General features: G+C 44.8%; 1 long non-coding RNA gene across 2 annotated transcripts in view; it reads left to right on the plus strand.

Annotated features, from left to right (window-relative positions):
- LOC130681917 (uncharacterized) overlaps nt 1-6,558 on the plus strand; it is a 31,854-nt gene extending 25,296 nt beyond the window's left edge. The window contains exons 4-5 of one of the 2 annotated variants that reach the window (XR_008995198.1): nt 1,417-1,511; nt 6,198-6,558. This is a non-coding gene — a long non-coding RNA (uncharacterized LOC130681917). The remainder of the gene's footprint in view (nt 1-1,416; nt 1,512-6,197) is intronic. The other variant, XR_008995197.1, reaches the window with a different exon arrangement.
- Nucleotides 6,559-12,743: the final 6,185 nt, after the last annotated feature.

Here is a 12,743-nt window from a genome sequence, read left to right on the forward strand (position 1 = left end):
CCTTGGAATTCGGACCCACCCTAGAGAAGCAGCCCATTCAGTCTCCCTGCCCTTCCTAAGGGGGCTTGTTGCCACAGAGAGCAACTAGCAAGAATTAATCCTGTCTGTCAGATATGCAGGAATAGAGTAAAGGTTGAGAACTACTGCTCTGTTAATAATACTTGAAGTATCGACATTCTCTGATTTTGGCTAAAATAAGAGCTGAATATCAGATGTGAAATTGGTGAATTTATCATATCTTTTCTGAAAGTATGAACCCAAGTTGTATTACAAGACCAGATAAATGTACTATATATTTTAAGCATGAAAGGAGCAATGAACTCAGAAGAGATGATTAAATGTCTAATGTACTGTCTGTTAAGAGACAGAATCCTAGAACTGAAGGGTGACTTTAAGAGTATCCTGCACAAGCGGATGAACTTGTTCCATAAAAGGCCTTGTAGTAAATGTTTCCCAAGTGTGTTTTTCTTCCAATTTCCACCTTGGGAGCGTTTGTGCCAGCAGAGACACAGTTATTTCAGGAAGGAAACAAAAGTGTATAGACCAAAAAACAGCATAGGAAAACAAAAAACTCTCAAAAGAGGCAAGAAGTATTTGGATGTTTAAACGTTATTAAAGTTACTTAGAAAAGAACATACAAAGTTGAAATGGATGCTGTGAGAATGGAGAGTGGAAGAAGTATTAAAGTTGGAGCTGGAGAGTGGTTCACGCATGCTTCCCAACCCAAGACTGTAAATGACGAATAAAGAAAGAGAGAGAAGTTTTTACAGTACTGGGCTGTGCACATACGAGGGAGTGACTTGTGTGCCCCCGATAGCCATGTGCTGAAAACCTTGCCCACAATGTGGTGGTATTTGGACATGGGGTCTTTGGTAGGTAATCAGGCTTTGATGAGGTCGTGAGGGTGGGGTCCACATTGTGGGATGAGTGCCCTCAAAGAAGAGACCAGAGAGCTTGCTCTTCCCCTCCCCCCGCCCCCACCCCACAGTGAAGTCACAGAAAGAAGGCATTGTCTGCAAGCCAGGATGAGGATCCTCACGAAGAACCTGAGCATGCTGTTACCCCTGAGCTTGGGCTTCCCTGCCTCCAGAACTGTGTGAAATGAATGCCTGTTATATTTAAGCCAACCAGTCTATGGCGTTTCCTTGTGGCAGCCCAAGTGGACGCATATGGCATGGAAGACCTAAAAAGGACAAGCTTGCCAGGATGATTTCTCAGTCAACAGTCTGAGATGTTTTGTGGTACTCCGGTCCACCTAGCCAAGACCTCACATGTAAGGATGCTTAAAACTAAGAAGACAAGAGCAGCCATTTTATACTAATTCCACTTACCATTGTCACCAGGCACAGAGGCGGGACAGGGTGTTAGTTATAACTTCCAGTTTAGTAGAACATAAACTTTGTGCCTTAGAGGCAGTACAACTTCTTGGGATCCAGGACATCTACTCTGACAGACCCTGAAGTTTCAGGGATGGAAAGAACACATTCGGCAAGTGCGCTGCTAGAATGATGGTGAGAGAAGCTGTTGTGGCTACTCTGGGAATCAGTATGCACCCCTATTCAAAATTTGGTTCAAATGCCCATACTGAAGACAACACACACACACACACACACACACACACTATCAAAAGGATACAAAAAGTGTTTTGCTTACATAATGAGCCTCTTTAAGAGAGGGTAGGGCAGACTGCTCAAAACAAAAAAAAAAGGCCTGAGAGAGTCAGTAAGGAGACCGGGTTGGGAGTTTCACTCTGGTCAGTGGATGGGGCAACACAAGGGTTCCTGTGTGCTGGCAGGGGCTCGTAAAGTTTGCCCCTCGTCCCTCCCAGCCAGTGTGCAGAAGGAGAGAACACGTGGGCTTTTTTGTGTACCCATCCAGATGTGGGGCATTGGAAAGAAGGAGGACTGAGGCTAAAGAGCCCTCAGCAGGCAAACCTCAAGACATGGAGTCAGGCATTTGCTTACACTCCACCCCTGACATGGGACTGTGGCTGAAATGTGCCATTTTCATTTAACTGAATTTGCGTTTGTTGAAGCAAGCCATTATGGAACTCTATGAGTCCTGCCGCCAGAGGCCAGATAGAGAGGTGAAAGGTCCACTGCCTGCCTGCTCGATAGCCCAGCGTTCTGTATCCTGAGCAGTGGGATGAATGCCTCAGTCACTATCAATAATTTCTGGAACTGCAAAGTGGATATGGAGTTTCTTGGTGAGTTCTCATATGTGTGACCTTGATTTATATTTTGGAAGTTTGTGGGGCGAGAGTCCCAGAATTCTTTGCCCCAAAGGGGACCATCCTGGACAAGGGACTGTTGTTACTGCCATTGGCTGGACCAGACGGCCAGCCCCATGACAGTCTGTAAAAATGTGCAGTTGGAGATAGTTCTTAGAGGAAAGTATATTGCAATCCAGGCCTATGTAAAGATGGGAGAACAATCCCTAATGTATAGTCTAAAGTCGCAATTATTGAAATTCTAAAGAGAAGTACAAATCAGGCCCAAAGTCAGCAGATGGAGGGACATAATAAAGAACAGAGAAGAAATGAATAAAATTGAGAACCAAGAGCTGGTTCTTTGAGAAAATAAAGAATATAGATAAACCCCTAGCCAGACTTACTAAGAGAAAAAGAGAATCTACACACATAAACAGAATCAGGAATGAGAAAGGAAAAATCACGACACACCCCACAGAAATACAAAGAATTATTAGAGAATACTATGAAAATCTATATGCTAGCAAGCTGGAAAACCTAGGAGAAATGGACAACTTCCTAGGAAAATGCAGCCTTTGCAGACTGACCAGGGAAGAAACAGAAAATCTAAACAGACCAATTACCATGAAAGAAATTGAATCAGTAATCAAAAACTACCCAAGAACAAAACCCTTGGACCAGATGGACACACCTGAATCTTACCAGACATACAGAGAAGACATAATACCCATTCCCCATAAAGATTTCCCAAAAATAGAAGAGGAGGGAATACTTCTGAACTCATTCTATGAAGCCAGCATCACTCTAATACCAAAACCAGGCAAAGATCCCACAAAAAAGAAAATTACAGACCAATATCCGTGATGAACATAGATGCAAAAATACTCAACACAATATTAGCAAACCGAATTAAAAAATACCTCAAGAGGCTCATATACCATGATCAAGTGGGATTCATCCCAGGGATGCAAGGATGGTACAGCATTCGAAAATCCATCCACATCGTCCACCATTTCAACAAAAAGAAGGACAAAAACCACACGATTATCTCCATAGATGCTGAAAAAGCATTCGACAAAATTCAACATCCATTCATGATAAAAACACTCAACAAAATGGGTAAAGAGGGCAAGTACCTCAACATAATAATGGCCATATATGACAAACCCACAGCCAACATCATACTTAACAGCAAGAAACTGAAAGGTTTTCACCTAAGTTCGGGAACAAGATGGGGGTGCGCACTCTTCCCACTGCTATTCAACATAGTACTGGAGGTCCTAGCCATGCAATCTGACAAAACAAAGAAATACAAGGCATCCATATTGGTAAAGAAGAAGTCAAACTGTCACTATTTGCAGATGACATGATATTGTACATAAAAAACCCTAAAGACTCCACTCCAAAACTACTAGAACTAATAGCAGAATTCAGCAAAGTTGCAGGATCCAAAATTAATACACAGAAACCTGTTGCTTTCTTTCCTGTACTCTAACGATGAGCTAGTAGAAAGAGAGAACAGGAAAACAATTCCATTCACAATTGTATCAAAAAGAATACGTAGGAATAAACCTAACCAAGGAAGTGAAAGACCTATACCCTGAAACTACAAGACACTCCTAAGACAAATTAAAGAGGACACAAACAAATGGAAACTCATCCCATGCTCTTGGCTAGGAAGAATTAATATTGTCAAAATGGCCATCCTGCCTAAAGCAATCTACAGATTCAGTGCAATCCCTATGAAAATTCCAACGACATTCTTCAACAAACTGGAATAAATAGCTTTAAAATTCACACGGAACAAGAAAAGACCCTGAATAGCCAAAGCAGTCCTGAGTAGGAAGAATAAAGCAGGGGGGAATCTCGCTTCCCAACTTCACGCTCTACTACAAATTCACAGTAATCAAGACAATTTGGTACTGGCATAGAAACAGAACCACAGAGCAGTGGAACAAGATAGAGAGTGCAGATATTAACACAAACATATACGGTCAACTAATATATGATACAGGGGCCATGGATATACAAATGGGGAAATTTCAGGCTCTTCCACAGCTGGTGTTGGCAAAAGTGGACAGCTACATGTAAGAGAATGAAACTGGATTATTGTCTAACCCCATCCACAAAAGTAAACTCAAAATGGATCAAAGACCTGAATATAAGTCATGAAACCATAAAACTCTCAGAATAAAACATAGGCAAAAATCTCTTAGACATAAACATGAGCAACTTCTTCAAAAATATATCTCCCCGAGCAAGGCAAACAGAAGCAAAGATGAACAAGTGGGACTATATCAAGCTGAAAAGCTTCTGTACAGCAAAGGACACCACCAATAGAACAAAAAGACATCCTACAGTATGGGAGAGTATATTCATAAATGACATATCCGATTAAGGATTGACATCCAAAATATATAAAGAGCTCATGCACCTTAATAAACAAAAAGCAAATAATCCAATTAAAAAATGGGCAGAGGATCTGAACAGACTCTTCTCCAAAGAAGAAATTCAGGTGGCCAACAGGCACATGAAAAGATGCTCCACATCGCTAATCATCAGAGAAATGCAAGTTAAAACCACAATGACATATCACCTCACACCAGTAAGGATGGCTACCATCCAAGAGACAAACAACAACAAATGTTGGCAAGGATGTGGAGAAAGGGGAACCCTCCTACACTGCTGGTGGGAATGTAAATTGGTTAAACCATTGTAGAAAGCAGTGTGGAGGTTCCTCAAAAAACTTAGAACAGAAGTACTGTTGGACCCAGGAATCCCACTCCTAGGAATTTACCCTAAGAATGCAGCAGCCAAGTTTGAGAAAGACATATGCACCCCTATGGTTATCGCAGCACTGTTTACAATAGCCAAGAAATGAAGGCAACCTAAGTGTCCATCGGTAGATGAATGGATAAAGAAGATGTGGTACATATACACAATGGAATATTATTCAGCCATAAGAAGAAAACAGATCCTACCATTTGCAAAAACATGGATGGAGCTCGAGGGTATTATACTCAGTGAAATAAGCCAGGCGGAAAAAGACAAGTATCAAATGGTTTCACTCATATGTGGAGTATAAGCACAAAGAAAAATACTGAAGGAACAAAACAGCAGCAGAATCACAGAACCCAAGAATGGACTAACAGTTACCAAAGGGAAAGGGACTGGGGAGGATGGGAGGGAAGGGAAGGACAAAGGGGGAAAAGGGACATTACAATTAGCACACATAATGTATGGGGTGGCACGGGGAGGGCAGTACAACGCAGAGAACACAAGTAATGATACTACAGCATCTTACTGTGCCAATGGACTGTGACTGTAATGGGGTATGTGGGGGGGACTTGGTGATGGGGGGGTCTAGTAACCATTATGTTGCTCATATAATTGTAGATTAATGATACCAAAAAATAAATACGTGCTGTTGGGGCTGACTATTGGTCAGGGCATCCAGTGCTGAGATGACTGCCTAAAGTTCCGTCAACTGTGCTGACTGACCCTTGGGTCCCAGAGAACCGTTATAGTAGAGATGTCCTGGTTGAGGGATGAGAGCTCCATCACTGGTGACCAGAGTGATGGTGACGATTCCAGGCACAGAGTGGAGGAACACCCATTGCTGTTCACTCAGCTTGTCCCAAGGGGCTCCGCTGGTCGCCAACGGGTCAGAGAGAAGGGTGAACTCGTCCAAAACTGTGGCATCTGGCAAGGGAATAATGCTGGGGAAGGTCAAGCCCTACTGCTAGTGGGATGGATATGCTAGAGGGCCCAGGTTTGCCTCCATCTGTAACAAGGAAGCCTCAGTGGCTTTGCCCAACTTGGGAGGGTGCTGCGACTATCACCCAGGGCCTAATGGGCAACTGGCTACTGAGCGTCGTAGGCCCATGCCTGTGAGCACTTCTAATGTCAGGAGACCTCAATATGTGGGCAGCATGGCCCCTCTAATGTCTTGTATTCTGGGGCTGGGCAGTGTTCTTTCTTCCTCCAGAATCCCATGGACAACTTACGGTCATCACAGGAGGGTCAGAGATTTCAGGAGGCATGAGAGGAGGCTGCTGAAACCTCAGCAGTAAAGGACTCTCCAGGAGTCCCTACCAGGAGCGACTGCTGTTTTGCAATCTGGACAAATTCTGGTGCCTTTTGCCCATAGGGGGACCTTTGAAGGTAGGCCGGTTTTTACAGAGCAATGTAAATGGGCTTATGTAACATTTGCAAATGACGACTTGCCCACTGGGCCCACAAAGGTCTATAAGATGTTGGGTTTGTTATAACATTGTGGGTGCCAAGAGGGTCAGTAGCTCGTCTTGGTAGTGTCAGCGAGGTAGCAGCCCTTGGTCTACCAAATAATCTTCAGGAATTTAACCGAGGTGGCACGGCCTTTCCCTGAGGGCTGCCCAGGTACCCTGTGCGTAGCCCGGTAAATGTGCATCACATCCCTTCAGATGTGAAGGTGAAGTTGCACTGCAGTGGAGGTCCTGTTGCTATAGGCACTGAACAGAGCACATGAGCCAAATCTGTCATAGCAAAGCCTTTACCAGTTGCTGATTGGATGGAGGCAGTACTTTCAGTAACTCTGGGTATGGGGGCTGTAACGGCATTGCGGTACTGGAAGAAAAGGGGAACATGGGCCTACATACATGGGAACTATTTAAGGAGGGTCGGGGGATTGAAGTTGCAACTGACCAGAATAGAGAATGAGAGAAGGAGAAGGGCCAGGGGTTTGAGGGCAGAAGACCTCCTTTCTCTGTTTTGGTATGGCTGCACGTTAGTTTTTCTAAACTTCTGGAACTAGCTTGTTCCCTCACCAGTTTTTTTCTACTGCCACCACCCAATGTTTGGCCCCCCGAGGAGGGCCTCGCTGTGTCTCAGGCCCCTGAGAATTCCAGTCTCATCCCCAGCGCCGCTTTTACCGTCCTGTTCAGTTTGCCTGAAACAGTCTCAAGACACTGAATCAGTGTCGGTCGTGCCATGGGAGAAGCTCCGTCTCTCACAACTCCCCCACCCCATCGCTGCTCTCAACCAGCAGCGCTCCAACTTCAGTGTGCTTTAGAATCACCTGAAAGACATGCCCCTCTGATGGCTGGCCCACCTTCAGAAATTCTGACTCAGCAGGTCCAGAGTGGGGCCTGACAATGGGCATGTCTAACAAGTTCCCAGCAGCACCACCTGGTCTCCAGATAAGCTAGGTCAGCTACCGCTTGCTTTCCATAAAATGCAGTAGAGGCTAGACCTCCGTCTCTCCCTTCATAGAAATTGTCAATAACTTGGCATTTTAATTAATTTGTGGCTGCAGTAAAAGGACACAAACACGGCTAAGAGCCATCCCTTTGGACGGCAGCAAGGTGGGCCAAAACGAGAAGAGAAGATACAGAGACAGGTTTACGTCAGTGTTATATCTAAAAGGACTGCAAAATATTCATTTCAAGCACACTTTTATTTTTAACGTGGACAAATGCTGTCGAATATATCTGACAAACATAACAGAAAGTCAGGTGTCAGCGGATTATCACTGTTTGTGTGATGAAATCGGCCACAGGGCCATGGCTGCTGAAAAGCAGAAGAACAATCTCAAATCCGCAAGGGACAAATTCTTTGCTTCTTCCTCCATCCTTTCTTTTTACACTTTACACCTGTAGGATGAAAGAAGAGACAATTCACAATTGTACACAAATACCATGCAACAGTGACTTTCTACATCTAAGAAAACAGTCACTCCTGTGGATGCCTGTTTTACCAACAGGAGGTCTCAACACGTTTTCCTCTTGCAACACAGACCTTTGGCTATGTCTTCCATCCTCCCACCATAACCAACTCCTCTCCCACTTGCCAAACACCCGAAACGCGTGCTTTGTTGTCACCATTTTCTCGAGGGACTTATCTAATAAGTGTTTCCACCACAAAACCCTGTGCTCTACCTATCAATCACACTCCTAACCTCCCAGCCCCTCAGTTTCCATGTCTGTTAAACGGCTAGGAGAAAGACAGAAAAAAAGCAAAAGAAAGAAAGCAAGGAAAGGATAGGCAGGATGTTAAGTTGGCCTAATTAACAGTTTCATGATTAATGATCTTGCCATAACTCATGTCCTTTTCTTTTGCCTGTCCTGGGGAAATACAAGAAAGTTGCAATTGAACAAAGAGTTACCATCACTGAATGAGTGCCCACTCCCAATTTTTAACTGACTACGTCTTTGTAAGGGGTCACATTCTCCCAGGCCTTTTCTCCCAATTGGAGCAAGAGACCATATTTCTGTAGCTAAATAATGAAGGCCCAGCTAGAGTACCTTCCAGTCACTTTAGCCGCCTGTTGTGGTAACTGTGACCCTGACCAAGAGTGGTCCTGGCTACCAGGCCTGATAGATTTCCCCCTGTACAAGTCTTACGGCTGGAGATCACAGGACCTGTAGCTGTGAATGAAGTACATTCAGAACATGGTGCATTGTGTAAATCACCTAGAATACATAAATTAGCAACATTAAGCTGTTTCCTAACTAGATTTTAACCAGTTTGCAAAAAGTTGTTATTTATTTTGTGTAGAAATATTTAAATATGTAACAACCATGACAGGCGTTATGTCAGGAATGGTTGGGTGATACCCAAAGCTACACAGAGATACCTGGGTTCTCCGGGTCTGCCCCTCTGCTGGGTCCAAATCCTTTTTGCGCCCTTCCTCTGGTTCTTCATCATGGTGCTCCTCCTCACCTCCGGCTTCTTGGACCTCTTCGCCCTCCTTTCCACACTTACGTGCATGTGCTCCCTTTCCCGGCTCCTCCTGCTTCTGGGGCGCTGCTGGTCCCTCTCCTGGCTCCTCCCTCTCCCAAGGCACCGGCCCCTCTCCGGGGTCCTCTGGCTCCTGGGAGCCGTGCCTGACCACCACAGGGCTTGAGTGGGGCTGGCCCTGGACATGACCGTTATAATGGATATAGCGTAGAAAGGTTTGGACCGCATTCCGGATCAGGGAGCAAAACCATATCATGGGAGGCTCACGGGTGGCTGGGACGACTGCCGAGGCCTCTTGGACTCGGGCGCCTTCCTGGACTTCTGCACCCTCTTGGCTGCTCCCGTCCTCCTCTTGCGACTCTTCTGTCTCTATATCCGCATCGTAGTCGTCCTCTTCACACTCGGACTCATCGTCCAGCTCGTCCCCAGACTCGTCCAGGAATTCGTCATCATCTTTGTCATCATCGTCGTCGTCGACCTCGACCTCCCACCAGTCTTCCTGTCCTACCAGCTCTGCAGGCCCGTTCTCTGCTGGGCCCTGGGTGGCTTTCTGCCCGTCTTCTCCCTTTGCAAGGGCTTGGGAAAGCTTCTGGGGAGCCACGAGGGCCGTGGGCCCCTCAGATTCTTCCATCACTTCTGATGGTGACACCCCAACCCTAAGGGGTGTGGGGTCGCTGCCTTTCCCACCGCCTTCTCTCCCTTTCCGACCTGGGGCCGGGGCTCGCTTCCCTGGGGCAGACATGGCAGGAGGCACGTGCCAGTCAGTGCCTCAAGGGGAGCAGTTGTCAGGCTGGGATGACAATCTCAGTCAAGTTGGGAGCCGAGGAGGTGACTGTCACTGAGGAGGAGCTGTGGGCAGCGGGGTCTGCTGGGTGGTGCTAGGGGTGGCAGAGAGGATGGCCGCAGATGGGCCCACAGTTTGTGAAGGTAAGTCTGAGACAGGAAGTGGAGGGACCAGGGGGGCAGGAAGGATGGACGTGGGAGGACAGCGGCCCGAGGACCTGCCCACCAAGCCTGTGTCTGAGGGGGTGGGAAAGATTCAGGCCGGCCTGCGACGGGAGGTGGAGCTTGGACACGTCAAGAAAGGGCTGTTCCATCATCGCGAGCTCTAAGCTCATTTGCTGAGAGGTGATGACTGACTTGCCCCTGGTCCAGTGAGTGATCAAGATGTCTGGATTCCCTCAGAGTCTTAGAGGCCTGACCAGGGTATCCTGTAAGCCTGTGCAAGTCTTTTTTACTTTCTACCTTTAAGTTCTTTCAGTAAAACTATGTAGTCCCTGTGTGGCAGCACTCTAGGTTCTGCCAAGTGTGCTTTTCCCTTCCAATTTCCACCTTGGGAGGATTCTTGCCGGCAGAGACACAGTTATTTCAGGAAGGAATCAAAAGTGTTTAGATCAAACATCAGCATGGTTAAAAAAAAAAAAAGTCGAAAGAAAGAAGGAGAGTTTGAATGTTTTAACGTTATTAAAGCTACTTAGAAAAGAACATACAAAGTTGAAATGGATTCTGTGAGCATGGAGAGTGGAAGAAATATGAAAGTTGGAGCTGGAGAGTGGTTCATGCATGCTCCCCAACCCAAGACTGTAAAGGACGAATAAAGAAAGAAGCTTTTACAGGACTGGGCTGTGCACATACGAGGGACTGAATTGTGTGCCCCCAACAGCCATGTGCTGAAATCCTTGCCCACAATGTGGTGGTATTTGGTAGGTAGGGTCTTTGGTAGGACATGGGTCTTTGGTAGGTAATCAGGCTTTGATGAGTTCGTGGGGCGGGGGGCATCCACATTGTGGGATGAGTGTCCTTAAAGAGGAGACCAGAGAGCTTGCCCTCCACAGTCCCCCAGCCCCACCCCGCCTTTCTGTTGTAACACAATCAATGAATAGGAAAGAAACTGTTATATCAACAAAACCATAATCAGAATTCAACCACAGAGACCAGAACCTTTATTAAGGAATGTTTTGCATATAATAATAGGGAGCTGTCTACAGATTTTAATTAGTTACGTAATAAGTTGAAAGTTTTTCTTTAGACCGGTAGTTTCCAAAGTGGTATTCAGATACCTAGGAGGTGTGCAAACAATCCACTGGCGTCCAGGAAAAAATAATGTGTTTACATTATGTTTATTCTATCTCACAATGCACTGGCTTCAAAATTTGTGCCTTCATAATTTACCCTCCCCAAATTTCCTTAATATATGTAGGCATAGTATAACTGAAAATGCATTTTTTATGGTTGGTTTGAAAATATTTCATGGAGAGGAGTGCATAGTCAAAACATTTATTAACGTTAGCTTTACAGAACCCAAAGTCACAAGCCCTCACACTATGGGTGCCATCCAAGGACACAGAAACGGGGGAGGAGATGGAAAAACTAGTGACTCAGCCTCTTCAGTCTGCATTCAGCAGTGACTGCCCACCTCCCCGCCAAAAAACAGCAGTAATCAGCCCCTACAGTTGCAACAATGTATTTAGTGACTACCCCAGTGCTCTTACATACACAAACACTCATAGTGACGGTAAACAACCAAATTATCTTATTTTGATGTGGGTATCACATACTCTCTGTCTGTAAACATCCAAGTTAAGTGTTTCTCTTCCCAGGGTAAGATGGTAAGATGGCATAGTCCAGGTGTCACAGAAACAAAAAGTGCATCATGTTTTTATGGTTAACGTCAGTTCTTTATGGCACCTGGATAGTGTGAATTCATCCTCAGAGGCACAATTGTAATGTCTACTTCAGACACTTAAGCCTCCCAATCCACTAAAGGGATGATAAATATTAGACGAAACACCAGAAACTTAACAATGGATACGTATTGCAGTGAAAATATTTCTATACCAAGGTTTGGGGAATCAGTGTTTAAACAGAAGTGTTGACAAGTTTGGCTTTGGTGTCAGACACAGACCTGTGTCCAGTCCCAGCTCAGCACACTCTTACAAGATGTCTATAACATATGCTGGGGCTCATGGACATCTCAGAAGTCATTCAATCCTAATTCCACTCTCATTTCCACATGGCTCTAATGATGTCAGTTCTCAAGGAGAAAGAGAAGGGAGGCATATCTGAGACATTGTCATATCCCTGCAGTAAGTGCCTCAGGTGTGAATCACATGGCACAAGGGGTCAGAACTCTTCTGTCTACCTGTAACTAGCACCCTCACTCACAAGCAAGGGTCACTTGGAACCCCAAGTATCAGGAGCTGGTTTTCAGTTCCTGTCAGCACAGACCTTTGCTGAAGATCTCTGCCTCTGTGGAATATGCCCCACATGTCATTCGTAGATTGTCACTTAAGTCATAAGATTAACTTCTCCATCTTATGACACCTTAAAATTATCTTTAGACCCCATAGCCTGAAACCATAACCCTGGCATTCAAAGAATATTCCCTCAATATTCTTAAGGAAAATAAATATTTACAGTAATTGTCATAATAGTAAAATACACTCTGACAATAAAAAGATAGACAAAATGAAAGCTGTCAGAAGAAGAGGAAAAGCAAACTGGCCTATTTGGAAATGAAATTTTATGTATCCATTATAAATATGAGGAGAGTTTAAATGTATTAACACAGGAAAACAATAAAATAAAATTATAGAAGTAAGTAAGAAATTTTATTGTATAAAACACATATTGAAAAAGGTGCTGTATGTTTCTTCTTAAGACATAATTACCGGTAAAGCATAGAGAAGAGAACTTGAAGCACATACAGTAAACTATTGAAATAGTTGAATATGAAGGCGGGGAGTAGCACAATGGGAGGTTTGGAGAAATGAAGCTTTAGAATTCCTTTAATTTTTTAAATATTTCACAAAGGACA

The sequence above is a fragment of the Manis pentadactyla genome, chromosome X (genome assembly GCF_030020395.1).
Source record: "Manis pentadactyla isolate mManPen7 chromosome X, mManPen7.hap1, whole genome shotgun sequence".
NCBI lineage: Eukaryota > Metazoa > Chordata > Mammalia > Pholidota > Manidae > Manis > Manis pentadactyla.